Genomic DNA, 7,587 nt, shown 5'->3' on the forward strand with positions numbered 1-7,587 from the left:
TGACACTGGTACACACACACACACACACACACACACACACACACACACACACACTATCTCGATCTTCCCTTACATTTCAATGTGCTGATAGTTGCACATGCAGTCACACACACACACACACACACACACACACACACACACACACACACATACAGCAGGGGAGTGGGGGAGGTGTGACACTGGTACACACACACACACACACACACACACACACACACACACTATCTCGATCTTCCCTTACATTTCAATTTGCTGATAGTTGCACATGCAGTCACACACATTGGCAATACATCACATAGATAGAAGTAGTCATCATCACATGTGTAAGCTAAGAACGTAACAGTGGTGCCTTGCTATGCCTTGAACTGAAGTCTATTTGCATATCAATTGTTCCACCCTCCACAGGCAGGAAGTCAATCTATGGCTGAGAAGACAGTGATTCCAAATTCTTTTGAGTGATATTTGATCTGATATTATCTTTAGGGTCTTAAAATAGACCACCTGGGGTTTTGACCTTCCTGCTTAGCAGATAAGTGACACTATGCATTTTACGACACACACACACACACACAGGGACAAAGGTGAGTCCCACTTCAGCGACGTTTAACATATTTTGCCATTTTTATAAATTGCAGCATTTAACTCCAATTTCATTTTATATGGTTATACTGTGGTTATATTCATGTAGAAAACGAAGAAGAAATTATTATTATAACTAAAGGTAGCAAAATAAATTAAAATAAATAAAAAAACATTCATACTACATATTATTTTGGCTATATGAAATCTATAATAATTCTGCCAGTTTTAACTGTTAATAAAGGAGGTAGGCTGTGAACAGCAGCACACATCATCATCATTAGCAGATGATGATGTTAGATTTAGAAAATAGGGTTGCTAGTATTTTCTGTTGCCCTGCAGTTGGCTTTGGCACTTCTTTTTCGGGGGGGGTGGGGGGGCGGCATGTTAATCTGTGATGGCACCGGTCCACAACACACAACATACAACAGTGTCGGCGTTTGTTACACAATGTGTTTCGCATTAAATCGGGTATACTCCGTTTATGCTCAACAATGTTCCCGTCTTTCTGTCGGAGGCTGCAGCGCCGTGTAGAGGAGAGAGTTGCGACAACCCCGTTCACTGTTTATTCACGGAGCTTCATGGGTCACTGAACGGTATGTTGTCGTCACTCTCTCTCTCTAAACGGCTCTGGTCTACAGGCTGCGCTCGCAGCGCAGCGCTCCGCTCACTACTCAGCGCTCTCTCTGAGCAAGATGGTGGCGCCCGTCAGACTATGTTGTTACAAATAGTACAAAGATTCTTACGTGGATTTTATCGCACACACACACGGGGTGGGGATTTTGTCATGCCTGCGGTCCTGAGTGGAATACGCTTTGCAGTTAATGTACACGGGTTGTTGTCGTCACTCTCTCTCTCTAAACGGCTCTGGTCTACAGGCTGCGCTCGCAGCGCAGCGCTCCGCTCACTACTCAGCGCTCTCTCTGAGCAAGATGGTGGCGCCCGTCAGACTGTGTTATTGTTAATAGTACAAAGATTCTTACGTGGATTTTATCGCACACACACACGGGGTGGGGATTTTGTCATGCCTGCGGTCCTGAGTGGAATACGCTTTGCAGTTAATGTACACGGGTAGTGCGTGCGTGAAGTAAATTGTGAGGTAACTTGTTCGATACACAGGCATGCAAGCAAAGAAGCAACATGAGACGGAATGCTTACCTGTTGCGTTAGTGGTGGACTGGTTGTTGTTGGTACGGGCAGGAGCGCGAGTGAGACACTGACGCTTTGCATTGCAGCTTCCAGGAAGTGAAAGTGATGGTCGTTTTGTTCGTGGCATGTTGTTTGATGTATGTAGTAATTGTGTCGAATCGATGCGTAGGCTACTGTTACTAAGGTGGACTGGTGGACTCGTGGAGTGTTCGCCTCAAGCCTGTCCATGCAAAGGACAGTAGCCAGATGGGGAGGGGCCTGAGGTGGTGTGTGTGGAGCAGATCAACACACACACACACACGCGGCGCCAAATTGTATAGGGCACTCTTTGTTGTGTTGCGGCGGTAGCTAGAGGAAGCATGCCAGTGGAGTAACGGTGAGAACGGTGGCCTGTGATGCAGGTGTCGCTAAGGGGCGGAGGTGTGTGAGGGTGCGAGGTTAATTCACTAATAAATAAATTAATAATCATTAATGTGTAAAATGGAAAAAAGGGCTCCGTCACGCCCTCCATATTCATATGGTCAATGCCTGTGTGAAAAGTGGGAGCGATTGGTGCAGGCAATGAGGAGATAATGAGGAGATAAAATGCGGTCGGACACACACACACTCACACACACAGACATTCGCTCTATTATAGTATAGATATACATAGTATACTGTATGTATAACTAGCTCTCAATGATGACGTAAAAAAGATGTGGATTAAAGGACCCAATGCCAGAGTGTAATTGGTTTTCGATGGTGACGTAATGACGATATGTTTTAGTGTTGGGCACTGATTGACATGTCACTCATTCTTGAGATGAGGGACAAAAGTGGAAAAAACATGTCCCACACATAAGAGCCTTATTATTGTTAAAAATAAATTAATTTAATAAAAATAAAAGCACTTGCAAAGTTACATGTAATACAGTTGTGCATTATTATGCCATTCATTTCATTATAATTGTTTTCATATGCCATCTGAATTAGTTAAAAGCAGGCACTGTACCCAAAAACGCCTGTATTTAGCCTGTCCCCAGCAAGTGGTCATAATTTCAAACTGCTAAAAAAGTGTCTAATACTGTCACAATCACATAAATATACATACTAAATTAAAGTAGATTGTCAACAACATAGCAAACAATATACACAATAATTTTAATTTATTTTTTCCATTAGTTATCTCATATCAAATGTGTGTCCCACGTCTCCCGTCAACTCCGTCAGGTTTTTTAAAAGTCTTAAATTAATCAGAAAATATTGTCGACAGATTTAGCCTGAAGACTCCTTTTCCAAGTCCCGTTTGTATTTGTTGCAACAGTGGAGCACCTGGTCTGACAAGCATTCAATTGTTTGATATTTTAAACAAACAATGTTGATATCAGGGTGGTCACAGCTTTTACATGTCAACTCCGTCAGGACATTATTATGATCTTTGTTAAGAATTCCAAAATAATGTTTATTATTTTAGTTTAGGGTTAGGTTTAGCTAACAAATGAAGCAAAAACAAAATGGCTACATTGTACTACAGAGGGTTAAGATGAAAACAAATGACATTTTGTCAACTCCGTCAGACGTCAACTCCGTCAGGTTTTGTGTCTGACGGAGTTGACATGTATCTGACGGAGTTGACAAAAGTGTTCCTAAAACAATAAAGTTATAGTTTTTGAATAATGGGACGTATTCTAATTTGGCACACAGTTAGAGCATGCCTTAAGGAACATTTTTGGCTATAGGGCCATCACAGATTTGTCTCGTGGTGACCATGGCAGCCATTTTCCAAAATTGCCGCCACCTGATGTTATTTTACAATAACTCAAGTTCTACACCACCTAGGATCTTGATTCTGGTGACTAAGACTACATTTTCAAGGATGAGGGATACAGTGGTACAATTTAGATTTTCCCTGTGACCATGGCAGCCATTTTTCAAAATGGCCGCCACCTGCTGTTATTTTACAATAACTCAAGTTCTACACCATCTAGGATCTTGATTCTGGTGACTAATCATACATTTTCAAGGATGTGGGATACATTGGTACTATTTAGATTTGTCCTGTGACCATGGCAGCCATTGTTTTTCAAAATGGCCGCCACCTGCTGTTATTTTACAATAACTCAAGTTTTAGACCACCTAGGATGTTGATTCTGGCGACTAATAATACATTTTTAAAAGATGAGGAATACAGTGGTACTATTTAGATTTGTCCTGTGACCATGGAGGCCATTGTTTTTCAAAATGACCACCAACCTGCTGTTATTTTACCAATAACTCAAGTTTTAGACCACCAAGGATCTTGATTCTGGTGACTAATCATTACATTTTCAAGGATGAACTTTCTCTGGGAGGGGTCAGGGCTTATTTCAGCTGCAGGTTGAGTTGCTACTGACAGGACATTAAAAGGAGGTGGGCTTTCTGGCCTTTGACTTGTCCCTTTCAGGTACACAAGACGCACAGTTTGACTTCACTGGCCACTGCAGTGTGGCGTTGTATCTTGGTGGCCTCCTGCCAGTGTTTCTCCATCCTTCTCATGAGCTCTGTGTTCTGGGGCTCTGTTATAGTCAACTTACATTGTCTTGGCTGGAGATTGCTTTCCTGCAGGGTCCAGCCCAGTCTTGTGCAGATGGCTGCTGGCCCACCTGGAGGCCCCAACCTCACTTGTTCGGTTGGTGTGATTAGGTGGGGTGGTCTTCCCCAATCAGGATGAAGGGTTTGACCCTTTCAAACGGCAGTCTGGCCAAGTGTCTGTATTTAGTTGTGAGGCTAGATACAGGATACGATTGCTCACCCAGCCCCAGGTGACTTGAGGTGAAGGCTCCTTTGATTTGGTAACATTGCTTTGGTTGACATGCTGGGGACACAGAACGACACTGATGCCTTCAGTGTCTGCACATCCTGCCTGATAGTCCTGAAGGCAGATCTTCTGTCTTCAGTCTTTCGCTCACTGTTCACTGCTCACTGTTCACCTCAAGCAGGTCTTCAAGGTGTTTGCCTTTGCACAGGCTATATGGCTAGGACTCGTGCTTCAACCACTCAGAGAACTCCAACATTGTGTTGGTTGCTCCTGGGCCGCAGAGCATTGTGCGGCAGAATTCAGCTCTCATCTCTGGTGGCAGCTTTTTGAGGAGTCGTGCAACATTTGAGCCGCATCAAAGTTCTGTGTCTCCCTCTGGGCCTAGGGTAGACACTTGCTATTTTCCGTAACACTAATTGGTGGGGCTGTCCAAACTTGTTGTTTAGGTGTCAATCGGGTCTCTGTTGGTGAAGTCGGATCTAGGTGGTCTAGAAGATGAGTTAGTCAGGGGATTATTAATACAATCTGGTAATAAATTCCTTATCAAGAATTTTCTTCACCAATGTGTTTGGAAGGGTGTCTACTAACATATCCGCTGAAAGTTGGGGTACCATCAACAACCTATATAAGGCAAAATGTTCATTATGCTTTAAGTAGCATGTGACATGTCAAACTAGGGAGTTTGCATGATTCTGAATGCATTCCAAGCATTAGCTATGCACGAAGAACACTCCTTGGGCTGAAAACGGCCATAGCCGTCATCACAAAATGAGGTCAGCACATTTGGGCCAGTGGATATATGGCCAAATTTAGCCGAAGGGGTTTGACCCCTAGTTTGGCCATAGACTCCCTAGTTTGGCCATAGCCACTTGGTATGGTACCCAACTTTCAGCAGCTGTCAAAAATGCCCCTAGGGTGGTTCAATAGAAACCAATGTGGGATATGTTAGTAGACACCTTTACAAACACATTGGTGAAAAAATTCTTGGTAAGAAATGTAATCACAGATTTGACATTATTCTGATAATATTCCCTGACTAAATTGGTAAAATAATAGCAGGTCCACCATTTTTGAAAATGGCTGCAATTGTCACAGGATAAATCTAAATAGTACAACTGTATTCCTCCTCCTTGAAAATGTAGCATTAGTCACCAGAATCAAGATCCTAGGTGGTGTAGAACTTGAGTTATTGGGAAATAACAAAAAGTTGGCGGCCATTTTTAAAAATGTCTACCATGGTCACAGGACAAATCTAAATAGTACCAATGTATCCCACATCCTTGAAAATGTATGATTAGTCACCAGCATCAAGATCCTAGGTGGTGTAGAACTTGAGTTATTGTAAAATAACAGCAGGTGGCGGCCATTTTGAAAATGGCTGCCATGGTCACAGGGCCAATATAAATAGTACCACTGTATTCCTCATCCTTGAAAATGTGGGATTAGTCACCAGAATCAAGATCCTAGGTGGTCTAGAACCTAAATCAGTTAAACTTGTCAACTCCGTCAGATGTTCGTCAACTCCGTCAGACGTTCGTCCCGTGATGTTTTTGTTAATTTCCAAAGAAATAGAAAATTCGATGTTAAATATTTTGTGCATATGTATTGAAACACCAACTGAAATGATACGTAATGATGATATATTTTTTTTTTTACATGGTTTTCATGTTATAATATTGAAAATAGAGGTTGAAATGACGGATTTGAGAAATTGGATATTTCATAATAGTGTGATATTGGAAAAAAACAATATTAAAATAATTGTATTACTTAACTTGATTACTGAAAGCCAGTATAAGATAACTGAGGACTTTATATTATTGTTGAAATTATCAAATTCAATAAAAAAATATTTTAGTGTGTCTGACGGAGTTGACATGAATCAGGTATTAAGTGCATAAATGTCCCATTTTAGAAAGAAATGTTATGCGAAAAACCTGTTCCTTCTCAATATTGGTAGTTGAGACCTGTGTCTACAAATACATCCATTTGATTTGAATGTATCTTAAAAAAAAAAAAAATCCAGTTTGAAAAAAGTTTTGTCCCTTATCTCAAGAATGGGTGATATACGTCACAATCCAAAGTCGTCACTTACGTATTCATTACAACATTATGTTTCTGGTGTGTATAAAAACAACGGTAGTATCCAAAAAGTAAATCATAAAGCTGTATTCTAGACAGAGAAGGTATACCAGTAAAAATCATCAGTAATTTTCTAAGCAGACGAAGGTTGCACAAGGGTGAAATAAATTGTCTTACCCAGGAGATTCCTTAACTTTCCCAGAGAGGAATTAAGATACCCACCCATCTGTATACCAGGAAAAACAAAAGGAATTTAAAGATCTTACCCAGGAGATTCCTTAACTCTCCCAGAGAGGAGTTAAGATGCCCGCCGTGCCCCAGAGACGAGGAGTTAAGATACCAGCCTTGCCCCAGAGAGGATTTAAGATACCCACCCATCTGTATATCCTTAAGCAGACGAAGGTTGCATAAGGGTGAAATAAATTGTCTTACCCAGGAGATTCCTTAACTCTCCCAGAGAGGAGTTAAGACACCCGCCGTGCCCCAGAGAGGAATTAGTAGTTTAATTTACAATAAATAATAAAATAATTATACTGTATAAGTGATAACATATTTTAATTCAGTTTATATACCTTTTTCTTCATCACATATCAATGATTTATTTTTCTTTGAGAAACTAAAAAGGGATCCAGAATATTTCTAAATCGATAAACCTGTATATATTTTATAGATAGAAACTTGAACCATACTTAATAATACTAGTTTTTTACATGCATAAAGTAGGTAGGTAACAAATAGTTACACCTAATAATTATACATTTCAAACGTTCCTTCACAGAGATACTGAGATTTGACAGTTTATAGTGGTCGAAAGTACTTGCGCGCTAGTTGGCCATTCATGGCCTACTAGTGTGCAACAAGCAAGTATGCACTCGACAAGAGTGCAGTTCTAGTTGATTAATGGGATCAATAATTGTGTCACAATTAAACAAATCAGAAGAGAATGTGGAAAAAGAAGATAGATACCGATAGATACTGAAAAAGAAGATATAGAGGCTGCA

The sequence above is a fragment of the Protomyctophum parallelum genome (assembly GCF_964188405.1).
Source record: "Protomyctophum parallelum genome assembly, chromosome: 16".
NCBI classification, from domain to species: domain Eukaryota; kingdom Metazoa; phylum Chordata; class Actinopteri; order Myctophiformes; family Myctophidae; genus Protomyctophum; species Protomyctophum parallelum.